The sequence below is a fragment of the Crassostrea angulata genome, chromosome 2, assembly GCF_025612915.1.
Source record: "Crassostrea angulata isolate pt1a10 chromosome 2, ASM2561291v2, whole genome shotgun sequence".
Taxonomy (NCBI): Eukaryota; Metazoa; Mollusca; class Bivalvia; order Ostreida; family Ostreidae; genus Magallana; species Magallana angulata.
The window spans coordinates 3,447,315-3,463,258 of NC_069112.1; the positions used below are offsets into that span (position 1 = coordinate 3,447,315).

General features: G+C 32.8%; 1 long non-coding RNA gene across 1 annotated transcript; it reads left to right on the forward strand.

The window, feature by feature from the left end:
• Nucleotides 1-11,382: 11,382 nt before the first annotated feature.
• On the forward strand, nucleotides 11,383-15,721 carry LOC128171464 (uncharacterized). The gene is made up of 2 exons (XR_008242081.1): nucleotides 11,383-11,502; nucleotides 15,428-15,721. It is a non-coding gene; the product is annotated as an uncharacterized LOC128171464 (long non-coding RNA).
• The last annotated feature ends 223 nt before the right edge of the window (nucleotides 15,722-15,944 follow it).

Genomic DNA, 15,944 nt, shown 5'->3' on the forward strand with positions numbered 1-15,944 from the left:
CGACTAGCCGTGAGATTTGGTTGATGTCGGCCATTATCTATACAGAAACCTTACCAATATTGTGTGCTAACAACTGCTGTCGTAGTTTGCCCTAGTTAGATAACTTTTTAATGTCTAGTCTAATTGTTCTTACTTATTATCTTTTGTAATGAAGAAGTCAGACTTGGTTATAATAAAAGAACACATGATTTAGGATGACTATATCATGAGTTGCACCTCAGTAATATGCTCAGGTACACAACAAATAAAGGCGAGAGAAACAAAATATTAATTAAAACAAATGCAACGCAAAAAGTTCTAAATGATTAGTTTAACATATAGATATGTGTTAATTAGGAATCGTTTTATCCATGATACATTTATGTCTTCTTTCCTAGCAACACTCGCTAGCAGCTGGCTAACAGCTCCAAAATGTTTGCACATACCTGCCTTCTTAATTCATATAACGCTTTCTTACACCTCCATAAACTGAATTGGTTTAGAATCATTTCCTTACAAGGAAGGTACACTCATTCACAGATAACATTCAGATTTTTCAAACGTACTTGGCGTTCTTTTATTTTGTTTTCATTGAAAACCTGATGTAGATAGTAAAGGTTGTGCCACTGAAGATGTTGAACAAGAAAATAATAGATGCCATCATGTTTTGATATAGTACCAATCGGTTCTATATACTTTAGATGGACCTCTAACTTCATTGGTTGTATCTGCTGATCACTCGGTTCTCTATACTTTAGATGGATCTTTAACTTCATTGGTTGTATCCTGATCACTCGGTTCTCTATACTCTAGATGGATCTCTTACTTCATTGGTTGTATCTCCTGATCACTCGGTTCTCTATACTCTAGATGGATCTCTTACTTCATTGGTAGTATCGCCTGATGGTTTGTGGCAAATTGTACGTGTTCAGATATTGATGTGGTCACTCCAGATGAGATGGGTTTATATATAAAACTTGTAAAGTTATATCTGGTTAGGTCCAATCATTAAGGGATAGAAAGAAGATAAGTGGAAAGAAACTGTATTCCACATGCTATCATGGAACTACACAGACATGGTCATTAAGTAGAATGTTGTTTTCAGTTGGGAAATGTCTTCAAAGGGAACATTCACTTGCAGTGTGTGAGTTCCTTTCATTTGGTTGCATGTTAGAGATGAGTTGTTTACATAATACACTTATTTCAGTAAACCCAATGACCAAGTTACATAAAGTTATATATATTGAAAACAACCCTAAACGTTACCATAATATTATAACCAGTGTTTGTACTTAAAGGCATTACTTGATTATAAGATTTGTACACGTCTTCTGTAATTTTGTAATGAACTTCTGTATCAGACGAATTTTACGCTTAGAATTAGACGTAAACTTCAAAACTAAAGCTTCTACAGTTACGTTTAGTATAAAAAAAACTTTTTGTTAAAAACTGAATCAGATGCAGAGCTGTTTCTTTTTTTTCATAAGATGAATTTTGCGACATAGTATTGTGTATGTCCTTTATTTACAAGCAACCAAGAGCAACATCAAAGATTTAGGGTAAACGTTTCCACACGCACGCTGCCGCTTCCATACTTTCTTCTTTACCCTTTTCGCCTCTTATACTACGGCATTTATAGTAATGGTGGTGGGTGCCAGATGCATTATGGGTATAACTAGATAACATCACGTGTTGTAGTGGGTTTTGTTTTCAACAAAGTATTTAAGAATAAAGAATATAGGGGAATATTGAATTAAATATGAACAATCTGGTTTTTTTTATTAGATTTTTTTTTTCAAAAGTATGTGCGAGTAAACATTAGGAAAATATGTTCGATTTATTTTTAATTTATAATTTAAAAGATAAATGTCAGTGATTATTTGAATCTTATATTTTGAATAAATATTAAAGAATTAGTTCGTAATGTAATTTATATTTTGGTAAGTGTGTGCGAGAGGGAAATTAGAAGTTGTAATTTATAGCATAAATATACTACTCTTTCCTTGACAATAAAACGAACATTATGATGCAGTTAGTTTAGTGTACGAGGGTTGTTCGGAAATTATTGAGACAAATCTATTATTTTCTTTTCTAAGTGACGAATTTTAGTGAAAATTGGCATAGACACTGAAGAAACACCAACAAATAATAAAACAAAATAATATTAAAACAATATTTAATATCTAGTTTACGACAGTAGATAAACAAGTCGATGGTCGGGGTACCCGGCGCAGCCATGAACTCGGAGATTACACAACTTATACATCTACTTTATAAGTGTCCGTAGAATTACAGTTAATGATAAAAGGAATCAAATTAAATATGTTCATTTTGCTATTCTTTGCGATTTACTGTTGATTAAGTTTCATTGATGTTCGAGTTGAAGTACGGATATGGTACACATATATTTACCAAACAATAAAGATCTGACAACGACTTTACATTGAATTTTTACGTCAATGCGGCGCAACGAAAACCATTAAACTGGTAGAAATCTCAGAAGAAGACCTTTTAAAGCCACACAATTGCGTAAAAAAAAACTATACGATGACAAGACAAGATATAGAACTTCAGTTCATCATATTTTTTTTCACTGATTGATTAACTAGAATTAGGCCAAAGGTATTAAATAACAACTTTTGACACACTAATCGTTGTCAACAGTTCTAAAATATGTAAAAAAAAAAAAAAAAAAAAAATGACTGCAGGAGATATTCACAGTAATTAGGCTTGCGGGTAAAAATAACTCGATTTTTTCTCTAAAAAAACAAGAATGAAAGAAAATGTAAATGATGACATCTTGAAATTAAAACAAAAGATGAGAAAGAAAGAATATTTCAGTTCGTTTGTAAGGTGTTTAAAACACTGGAGCAATACATATGTAAGAAGCGTTAAAATGACGTTGCGAAAAGTTTGCAGTTGCGCCGGGTTACAGGACGAAGGCACGTTGGTCAGCTAATCAGGAATGATCTTTTCATGCCATGAACAAGAAACTTTTTCACATTGATACACTCTATCCTGATTTACGTTTTGGTGAAATTTCAAGAGTATTTTTTTTTCTAAAAGAATAAGAGAAAATGTCTCAATAATTTCCGAACAACCCTCTTATTATACCATTCCTAAAGATAAGATTCTAAGTTCTGTTTTATTGTATGAAAATAAGATTTTAAGTTGTGTTTTATTCTATAGTATGGTCAATAAGTCTCCTTTAAAGCTGATAGATAATTAATAATAATCTTTTTTTGGTTAAACAATGCTATAAATTAATGTTGGTCAACAAATGGTACATGTAAATGGGCACAATTGTCTTTTTAACAGATGTTTAACATCTTGTGGTAATTGCAATTCAAAATGAAAACTTGCGTTGCACAAAAAGATCAATGTCATATGCCGAAAAATATTTCGAGAAGTGACGCTTTTGAAATTCGTATGATAATATTATGTGTTTGTACAATTGAAATAGTCGATTATTTGAAGATGTGTAATCATAACTAAGCAATTTAATTGCATGCATTTACTAACATTTTTTCTTCATTTTATAAAGACTAGTACAATTTGTCACGTTATGTGTTTTGACGAATTGTATCTATACTGAGCCTTGTTTTTATTTCTTATTGTAGGGCCCATCGGGACCCCCGCCGCCATACTCAGCACACGGAGGCCCACCACAGGGGCACAGGAAGGGGGCAGGGGCTAAAGGCGGGAGATACAATAATTTATAAATGCGCAAAGTTTGAACCATATATCATCTAAATTCAGTTCATCGTATTTAATGATTTTTTTTAACGAATGTACACTAGAAGAACAACATTTCCATATGTGTTTTGAATGATGTACTCCTTTGGTATTTTTGATAATATTACATTTGTGTTAAAGATACAGATCTGTGTTCATTACTTTTTAAATCATTATGCAAACAGAATTCCTATTTTCAAGAACAATATGAAGGGGTATTGAGGTTTCAATTGCCAATTGTTTTTATGTTAAAATAATTTTCTTCTGTATTTCTGTATTTTGGTAGAATGATATTACATTTAGGCATTTTTGATCGTTAATTTTTGGAAGTTTTAGTACTCATGCATACAGTGTTAGTTATTGTTTACTTTAGTTTTAATCCAATCATGTTTTAAAATAAAAGGCTATAACTAATAATTGTAATGTAAGCAAATGTACGTTAAAAATGTGATCAATTGTTTCAATCGAGTTAAATATCTTCGTTATTAATTGCGGTAAAAGTATAACTATGTTGAGATGACGGCCATATCGAGTTAATGTAAATCATTTTTGCCCTTTTCTTATGGATTAAAAATATAACGTTTTCCATTGTGTGCTATTGAACTGACTGGAGCAGAATTACCGCATCTTGGAATGTGACGTAACAATGGTATCTGTATTCTATTGGTCATTCTATTTCCTAGCATAATTTGTGTGAAAAGGTTCCAGCTTTTCATGGACTTTCTTTAATCATTCATTTTCCTTTATTAATACATATCTTTGAAAGTGGCTTTTTGCCACTTAATTTGTAAACGTTTGTTCATTATTTTAACTCTGACTGTAAACCATTTAAAGTTTTTATCAGTTCTTCAAATATTCCTTACGTCTGTTTGTGTCTTTACTGAGAACAGTATACATACATTTAAGGAACGTGACAAGTCCCTTACAGAATGCTAGTCACGTTATCATATCCTTGTCAACTTTCAGGATAGCAGCACTGTAGAAGCACCACGAACTGACACAAGTAGAAACTGCAATATATCCTCTATTTTAATTGTATGCTATTCAGAAATGCATTTAACCAATGCTGATGATATACAGGCGATTTGTAACCACTTTTTTTTTAACAATTGTTTTCACTTTATTGCTCCTTTTCTATTTATTTTATTTCATTGCAACTGTAGCCTAAAGAAAAGAGCCGGATGATTTGTAGGGTTTTTTCCTCGGGTCTTCAAATAAATCTTCAATCACCGTAAAAAAATGTGTTTGACCTCCTCTCCCAGAGTTTTAACTGTTTCATATATCCCTATGCTGAAAGTCCCAGGACATCTACTTAGTGACTTAATGGTTTAACACATGTTTTTAGGTAGCCACCTACAATACCAAGCACCTGCTAATGATGCTAGTTATTTATTTTGCTTAGTGCCATTCACAGTACGAGTTACCAATATATAAATATTTATTGATATATGGGAAGTTGTCTATGTTAAAACAAGAAATTATCTGTGCATTTTAAAAGTCAATGAGATCAGTTATTTTGGATATAAATATGAGTCGGCTTCATTATTCAACAGGGTGGAACCAACAGGAGAGATTTTAACTTTATGCTTCTTAGAAATTTAGTTTAGATCCAAGATTGGGAGTCAATAGATCGCTTTAATATAATTAGCTATTTTCATCAGTTTAGGTTCGCCCCCTGTTAATGTTTATTGCATTGTGAGAATCTCATGTATTGTTTAAATCGCTATATTCAATCTTCTATAGGTTTTGATTGATCATGGAATGTTACGATTCATCTCTTTTGCTTAAGGTGGTATGAGACACCTCCATATTGTGACGTACTATAGAAAGAAATGTAAAGGTTCGTACTTTTATCAACAGTAATATCGACAGGTATTCCATACCACCTTAACATGTTTGTACTTTTATTTTCTCTTTGGTTGGTGCTGATGATGTTGTGTTCATTTACAAAGTAATTAACGTAACAAATGTGTATCACCTCCTCCATTTATTAAATCCTGTGAATTGACCCAGTGTTCTGTAAAGAAAAGGTTGAGATGCATTCTGTTTTAAATGTAACGCATAATTGTAAACATTGTTATGAAACTTTCCTTGAGAGCTGTTGAACATAGAAAAAAAACATTACTAAAATGACACTCATTTGCTGTAAAACATTGTGTTATTTATTTAACTTAAAGTTTGTTTCGTCATGTTTATTCTGCGCTGTCAGACATTTATTTTACTGGAAACAATAAAACAAAATCATATGAAAAGGGTTTCTTTTTATTGATTGTCTAAAAAAGGGGTATTGAAAAATTACCAAAAAAAAGTTATATTGTAAAGTAACATAGGTAACACAGAGTAAAAATTAATAAACGCGGGAAAATTCGAACAGAGTAAATGCAAATGGCAAATATTTGAAAACATTCTTGATTTTTATGATTCATAACTGGTGTTTATATTTGCACATCAATGATTTTTTTTACAGTATTACGTAAATAGTTAAGGACGAAATCATTTATAATGTACTAATGTTTTTTCTTAATACTGTATTACGTACATAGTTAAGGACGAAATGGTTTATATATGTATTAATGTTTTTTCTTAATACAGTATTACGTAAATAGTTAAGGACGAAATGGTTTATATATGTATTAATGTTTTTTCTTAATACTGTATTACGTACATAGTTTGGCTGGTCGTGATCTGGACAATGGATTTACGTCAGACCGTGGAAGATGGTCATCTACAAAAGTCGTTCACTTACTTTTACTTCCAATTACTTTTAATGTGGGTTATAATTATGGTTTGTTATTTTTCTTTTATAAATTGTGTATTTGTAAGAAATCGATTGATTCAAAACAATTTATATAAACTATAGATACATTCCTGGGATTCTTTTTACTTGATTCGTTTAATTCCTTGAGTTCTGTTTCTTGTATAAGAATGACGAGTTATAATCTCAGTATAACTTTGGGGGACTTTTCAAATCAGAAATTAACTCTTTTAATAATTAGGTATTACAAATTATTAATGTCCTTCTTGCTAGACAACACTTTTTTTAGACAAACTAAATCATAGCTCAATAAACAAAGAAAGCAATGCAATAAAGACAAGTGCATGATCGAGGCATAAAATTTAAATGAGTTGAGCTTATTCCAATTTAATCTTAAAGTATTAAATGAGAGTTAGCTAGATAAGTTTAAATTAAATTCCCACCATTTATTAACATTTCACCCAGTGACGGGGTTACATGGGATCCCGTACTTTTGCTCAACATATAGATTTGAATATATACATGTACAACCTCGTGTATCTTATTGAGTACACTTGACCATCATTGGTCCATAGTGCAATGGGTGAACACCTGCAGGTCATGAATTCGGAACCCGCTTACTATAGGATAGTTTCTAGGATTTTTATATTTCCAAGATATAAAAATGTATTCTCGTGGAAATATTGTAAAACTTTTAAAATTTAAAGGGATGAATAAATGTACCACCCATATATCAATACTTCCAGGTGTCTATATTTATAGCATTGAATGAATTATTTTTGACGTCATCGTGTGGATAACTGCCATCAGGTGAGCAGACAAATTGAATGACGCGCGTTAGAACATAGCATAGAAGTCATTTCCTTCATTTTTATTTTTTTTTTGGGGGGGGGGATTATAATCAATTTTCAAAACAACAAAGGCTGACACAAAAAAATGACAACAAACATGCAACTGATGATGAAATTGACAGAGACAAAGTGGAAAAAAAAACCCACAACCCCAGAAATAGTTCATAGAAAAACAGGTATAAATCAAGATAACATTGAAAAAGCACCAGTTTCCCTCCACCCTTCACATGCCTGAACCCTGACCTGACAACAATGTGTGGGAACACAGAACAAGCTCAACATTGTCAATATAACGACCTTACACTAATTACTGGCCCATCAACTGTGACATGTACATTGTCAATATAACCACCTTAAACTAATTACTGGCCCATCAACTGTGACCTGTACATTGTCAATATAACGACCTTACACTAATCACTGGCCCATCAACTGTGACATGTACATTGTCAATATAACCACCTTACACTAATTACTGGCCCATCAACTGTGACATGTGCATTGTCAATATAACGACCTTACACTAATTACTCAGTACTGGCCCATCAACTGTGACATGTACATTGTCAATATAACGACCTTAAACTAATTACTGGCCCATCAACTGTGACATGTACATTGTCAATATAACCACCTTAAACTAATTACTGGCCCATCAACTGTGACCTGTACATTGTCAATATAACGACCTTACACTAATCACCGGTCCATCAACTGTGACATGTACATTGTCAATATAACGACCTTACACTAATTACTGGCCCATCAACTGTGACATGTGCATTGTCAATATAACGACCTTACACTAATTACTCAGTACTGGCCCATCAACTGTGACATGTACATTGTCAATATAACCACCTTAAACTAATTACTGGCCCATCAACTGTGACATGTGCATTGTCAATATAACGACCTTACACTAATTACTGGCCCATCAACTGTGACATGTAAATTGTCAATATAAAGACCTTACAATAATTACTGGCCCATCAACTGTGACATGTTCATTGTCAATATAACGACCTTAAACTAATTACTGGCCCATCAACTGTGACATGTACATTGTCAATATAACGACTTTAAACTAATTACTGGCCCATCAACTGTGACATGTACATTGTCAATATAACGACCTTACACTAATTACTGGCCCATCAACTGTGACATGTACATTGTCAATATAACGACCTTAAACTAATTACTGGCCCATCAACTGTGACATGTACATATTCAATATAACGACCTTACACTAATTACTGGCCCATACACTGTGACATGTACATTGTCAATATAACGACCTTACACTAATCACTGGCCCATAAACTGTGACATGTACATTCAAAATGACTGTTTTTTCATTTACTCGAAGTTTCAGTAAGGAGTCTCGGGGGAGAATGTTTCAAACATATGATTTCCTTTAATTTTTTTACAGTGAAATGTCAACTTATGTGCAAAATATAAAGTAAATTGACCGGATAGTTTATCTGTTTGTCGCGCTCAAATTTTGGTCATATGTCACCGACATTCTATATAGGATTATACAGGAAAATGAAGATTTTCATTTTCAATTTCATATTTAAAAAATTACAAACATACGATTTTCTTTCAATTTTCAGCGATGGAAGGTTAACGTATAAGTAAACTTTTTGCCAAATTAAAAACGAAATTGACCGGATGGTTTTTAGGCTATCCGTCCTCATAGTTTGATCCTATAAACGTGCCGTGCCAGCCATTTTACATTATAGAATTGTTTAAAACAAAGGGATGTTTACGAATCAAATTTAATTTCATTTGTATTAGAAGAAAAAATACATTTCCACTCACACAGAACGTAGAAAGGTCGCGTATATGTTTTTATTAGGGTCTTCCGTTTCCAATGGAAGACCCTCTTGTTTTTCTTCGGTTTCCTTTTATTAGGGTCTTCCGTTTTCAACGGAAGTCCCTCTTGTTATTCTATTGTTTTTTTTAGGCTCTTCCGTTTCCAACGGAAGACCCTCTTGTTATTCTATTGTTTCTTTTTAGGGTCTTCCGTTTTCAACGGAAGACCCTCTTGTCAGGGTCTTCCGTTTTCAACGGAAGACCCTCTTGTTATTCTATTGTTTTTTTTTATTAGGGTCTTCCGTTTCCAACGGAAGACCCTCTTGTAATTCTTCGGTTTCTTTTTAGGGTCTTCCGTTTTCCAACGGAAGACCCTTTTGTTTTTCTTCGGTTTCTTTTTATTATTATTATACTTTTTCTTTTTTTTCTGACTCCTTTTTTGCTTCATAACTCAAAAAGTTTTCAACCGATTTCAATGAAACTTCCGGAGATTTTAGCAAATTATCGTCCCTCCCAGATGTTAAAGTTTTAAAGACAACGTCACTTCCGTTTTGACGTTACGTCATTTTTTAATTTTTAAAAAAGTCATTTTGTCCGGGAGTTTTCTCAAAAACGCTTTAAGATGGAGGCTTGAAATTTTCAATGGTTATGATTTGGTCGATTTACCTCTGTAATGAGGCTATATGATAAAAATCCGTCACTTCCGGTCGAAACTGGAAGCGAATCAAATTTTTCGAAAAATTGAATTTTTTGATCAAACAAAAAACGTATACGTATTTTGTAGAGCTTTTTAAGTTGAATCTAATGCTGAAAACCGTTTAAAATTCGGAGGATGCATTACAGAGATATCGGGGTTTAAAAACTGATTTTCCCGGAAATTTTGATGCCGCGTTCTTGGCTTCAAAAATAGTGCAAAATTCACGCTGAAAGTAACTTCTACTGTAACAATTCGTACTGATCATAAAACTTTATAAAAAACATCAAATTATATGCATAGTGTATAGTTTGTAAAGCTAAATACAAAACTTAAATTAGTTTTAAAATCGGATACTGCATTGCAGAGATATCGGGGTTTAAATATATTATTTTTCCGGAAATGTTGATTCCTCGTTATTGGTTTAAAAAATAGTGTAAAATTCACACTTAAAGTAACTCCTGCTGAAAAGATTTCGTACAGGTCATAAAACCGAACTCCTTTTTTATATAGTTAATCAGAGTGTTTATTGAAATAATTTCTTTAATTCGGTCGATAATTACGTTGTTAGTTTTTATTAGTCTTATTAGCTTTAATCGAAATAATTATCGTACGATTCACTGGCGGATTTAAAGGGGGGCGTGGAGGGCGCACGCCCCCCCTAAAATTTTCAAAGTATGCATGACTGTAGATGATTTGATAAACTTTACATAGAAAAGTTAGCATTTTGTGTTTCACTTTATTTATAATTATGCCTGACTCAATATTACACCTCATTGATACACTAGCTGTGCTATGCTGACTGTAATTCTGCTGCTCTATAAACATCTATAAACATCTAATCCTAATGCATGTTGACAGGTTCTGATAACAAACCAATTAAACTGTGTTTAAAACAAGCAGTGTTGGTCATTTCATTATGGTGGCTGCATCTAATTCCCCAGGGCCCTGAACTTGGGGCTTCGACCAAGAATCAACTGGAAATCCCAGCAGTTTTGTTTCAAGTGTAGACTGCGCTGTCATTTCCATATTGCGATGCAAGCAGAAATTTCTTAATAACTGTATATTTTTTGAATTTTTTTCTAGGTAAATAGACTATTTTAATATAAGAATATTGAAGATTTGATGCATCAGATATTTTTAACAACTAATAGGGGGTCTGATACCGTAACGTCATTAGAATGTTGTAACTTTGATAACCTGGTTAATTTTGGGAGTTCGTAAATGCCTAAAAATATTTTGGTTTTAATCCAATACATGTATTAGGTATAAGTAACAATATGTGTCAAATTGTTATATATATGTAGGCCTAATAGACTTTTGTGTAAAGTGTACATAACTGAAAAAATACCACTATTTTGAGCCTGGTTTTACCTTCAAAATACACGAAAACCCAGGAGCTTCCGGGGGCTTCGCCCCCTGGGCCCCCACCAGGGCCAAGCCCTGGACCCACGGGGGGCCTCAAGGCGGCCCCCAGACCCCCTGCCTCAATAATTTTATCCACGCCCCCCCTAACTACAAATCCTGTATCCGCCACTGCGATTCACCATGTCAACTCGCCATGTTTTGACTGCGAACAACAGCTGATAGCGGTTTGTTAGAAGAAAGGCCTGCAAGACGGCGATAGTGGAAATTTCAGCTCAACTAACGTATGACAAATTATAAAGGTATGTTTCAATACAGGATATGTCGTATTGACTTTTTCTTTTGAAAGTGTTTGTGCACTTTTCAATCTAATCCGACATTCCTCTGACTCTAACCTCCGCTTTTGGCGTGCGTAACAATATAAAAGCGGGTATTTGAGTCAGAGAAATCTCGGGATATTATCTGTCCAATGTATTTTCATGTGTATGTTTTGCTCACTACTCTTTTGAATTTCTATTTATATATTATGTATATGTATGTCTTATTTTGTATTGAACAACACACCACACACTGTAAAACGGTGCAATTAAAAAGGGTGGGGGTCCAAAGGCACACAAGAGTAGAATGTTGTAATTAGAGTGCATGTTTGCATGATGATAACTTTACCCTAAATATTTGAATATAGCAGATCTTTACCATATCACCTCCACTTAATTAATGAATTAAAGAACTCAGACAGGCTTGTGCTTGATTAAATAAATATATTTGACATGGTAAATATTCAGTCTAATTAAAATTAGAACTTTTGTCTGGCTCGCCGTTATATATGATTATCGCCTGTGAAAGAGCATGTAGAACAGAGTGCAAGATGAAAAGAACTTTAAGTTCAGATTTTAGGTTAATGTTCCCTGATATCTATAAAACATTCTTCTCAAGATTTGATTATTTCGCAGAACCATTGTAAATTCTTTGAGATTAGTTTATCTTTTATATATATTGAATTTTATTGATTCATTTTAGGTAAACTTTACATGCAGAACACATCTACATTGTAAACAATTTTTACAGTAAGACAAATGTATGTAATAATGTTTACTACATGTGCCTCAGATCTCGATCTCGATCTCTCTCTCTCTCTCTCTCTCTCTCATGCTTTTAATCTTGGCAAAGCATCACAGAGCAACATCATTTTGTGCATATCTCTATCTAGGAAAAGAAATCAACAATGCTTTAAATTTCAAAATGAGCATGAATTATCGTGCAATCCCTCATTTTTTCATTGTGCAACTAAAATCCAAAGCTTTGTAAAATTGTTTATGGAATTTTATACATGCTAAACATAATATTGTTTTTAAAACCTGTCATTGATAAGAAAAGAGAAAAAAATCCTCGCTAAATTTCTTTGCAAAAAAAACCCAGTAGAATTCATTTAATAAAAAATGGTATAGCAGAAAATTATACTTTGAGGCTGTTCGGATGAAATACTGTAAGTCGTTTTTATTCCACTGTGTTAAAATTTCATAATTTTTACTAAAATATCAATTGCGATGGTTTTAATTTCACGCTGCTTAAAAATTCAATTGATCAGAATAGAAGCATTTAAATTTCATAATATTTGGTTAAAGTGTTCAAACTAATGCTTCTTAGGAAAATCAAAAAAATAGGGGGATGGTATACATGTAAGGGTATTTCTAAGTGATGTGATGCTTTTGTCATGATAATATCATGTATATGTATGTAGTTTTGAATAAGGTTTCTTATTTAGGAAGGTTGAACAACAGTTGACCTCTAAAAGATTAGGTAAAGATGCTTTATTTATGGAGAGCCCTATGAATCTGTGTTAAATAGAGGAAAGTGGAAATGCTGGGTTCACTTAATAGGCCATATTTTTCTTAATCCTTAATGGATTTGACAAAATGAGGTATACTTTTTCTCGGAATAGCATAAGCTTTGTAAGTTTAAGACAAGATGACTTTTCAGAGAATGTTAGTGTAAGTTTCAAGACTACACGGTATTTTCAGATTTCTCATTTAACTGTAATTTTTAGTGGATTTTGCACCAAAAGTAGTTTTTTTGGGGGAAAATGGATGATTTTGTTGGTAATATATGTCATTACATGATTTTTTAGCTATAATATACAAGGGAAGTAACTCCCTTTTAAATGTGTAGAATGACCACCACTAGAGTAAATTGGCTTAGAGAGTAGGCATTTCATACCCTGATAACAATTAATAGGCTTAAGTTAATTACCGAGATAAGAATTAATACTGTAAAAGAGTTTTGATCAATTGAATTATTTATATTATAAATTTGCAGCAATTTTGCTGTTTGATTTCATGAAATAACATTAAGCAATTTGACTTATATAACTCAATTTTTTTAAAACAGCATATTTTTCTTTCAAATAAAATTCACACGTAGACAAATACAGTTATCAAAATATACAATATGTCAAAAAACTCAAGTTTTTGCTCCTTCCTATCCAAAAGTGATATTTTAGATATATTTACAGAATTCAAAAAGCCACCCCCTCTTTCAAATAAATTGTCTCCTTTACCATTACATGTTTGATAAGTAAATGTACATTTGACCTTGAAATAACATCTGCTATAATAATTACTCTCGAAATGATCCAGATACAACATATTTTTACCCTTTTATTGTATATATGCATCAAAAATGTTGGAAAACATGTAAAATTTGAACATTTATCATGGAATTCTCATCCGTCCCCAGGTGCCCGGTTGTGTTTGAATTTCATTTTAATTAAGAGCAGACATCACACTTGTAGGTGTTACTATTTTAGCAAAGTTAACAAGAGACTAGAAACCAGAATAAATAAGATATTCACTAAATATGATTATAAGCTTACTGTTTCATGAAAACAAGAAATCACATGTATGGCAGCATGTCTTTTTGTGAAAAAAAATGTTACATTTCATCCATTTATCAAGAAAAGATCAATTTTCAATATCAGTGATGGTTGTTTTCAAATATTTGTGAGAAATGACACAAGGGAATTGCCATAAGTTTCATAATATTTGGTTAAAGTGTTCAAACTAATGCTTCTTAGGAAAATCAAAAAATAGGAGGAGGGTATACATGTAAGGATATTTCTAAGTGATGTCATGCTTTTGTCATGATAATATCATGTATATGTATGAAGTTTTTAATAAGGTTTCTTATTTAGGGAGGTTGAACAACAGTTGACCTCTATAAGATTAGGTAAAGATACTTTATTTATGGAGAGCCCTATGAATCTGTGTTAAATAGAGGAAAGTGGAAATGCTGGGTTCACTTAAATGGCCATATTTTTCTTAATCCTTAATGGAATTGGCAAAATGAGGTATACTTTTTCTCGGAATAGCATAAGCTTTGTAAGTTTAAGACAAGATGACTTTTCAAAGAATGTTAGTGTAAGTAAAAGGTTGCAAGGGACAGTTTCGGATAAAGTACCCGTCAATATTTTTGTAAAATTGAGAGTTGCTGTACTAGTAGGCTTATAAGTGTTGCTAAAATTCATGAAATGATTTCTAATGATTATCATTAGTTAGAGGGATGTCTCTTGTTGAAATTGATATTCAATATGTAGGCCCCTTATGTTAGGTACATGAGATTCAGAAGTAAAATGCGAAACCTGCGGCTATGACTGTTGTGTTGACTTTAGACAGTGAAAATGCAAGTTACAGACGGGAGGGTAAATAACACGAAAAGTAGAAGGATGGGGCATTATAAACTATACACCGGTAAGTTTCTGACATGTGATGGAGCAACATGCACATGGTACGGAAGGTCAACCCTTTCCAGGGAATTGGCTGGGGGAGGTATAAAAAGCTGAAAAATCATGAAAAATTAGCAAAATATGGAAGGGTCAAAATCTCATAAAAACCAATATGTAGAAAATTTTACAGGTTTTGACTAGTAATTTTCTTCCGAAATTGGTGATTGGCCTTATAAAGAGTGAATTAAAGGTATTTGTGCTGAATGGGAACTGAGGAAATTCTAGTTACAGGGTTCCGAAGACACACGTCCCCAGGCTACAATGGAATGTATTAAAAAAACTGTCCAGTGCCATCTAATGTCACGTATCGGGATATGTCATACTAATTACACTGCATGGTCAGTGTATTTTTTTTTCAGAAATACTATGCATATGTTAATGTAAACACAGCTATTATAAGTACCGGTACATGTATTAACACAGCTTATTGATTTTTTTAATTTCAGCTATTGGTGGCCACGTGGTTTTTACCTGTTGATTCTTTTGAGCTCTTGAGGTTAACCTGTCACCTCTACCCACATGCATATTCCTTAATGTGTTCTACAGACTATTTACCAGTAATTCAAATTATTAATCGGATAATTCATGAACAGGTTCTGTAATGGAACTTTAAGAAAGCATCATGCCTTGTTGTGGTTTGTGTTTGATAAGAAATTATAACAAACAAAATTATGGCTGTTTAAAGTAATTTACAATTGTTAGCTATGAAAATTTGTTTTCAATAAAAGTATGCAATTATGTTTCCTTCATTTTGTTTTTAGCTCACCTGAGCCAAAGGCTTAAGTGAGCTTTTCTGATCACAATTTGTCGTTGTCGTTGTTGTAAACTTTTCATATTTTCATCTTCTTCTCAAGAACCACTGGGCAGATTTCAACCAAATTTGGCACTAAGCTCCACTAGGTGAAGGGGATTCAAGTTTGTTCAAATGAAGGGCCACGCCCTCTTTAAAGGGGAGATAATTGA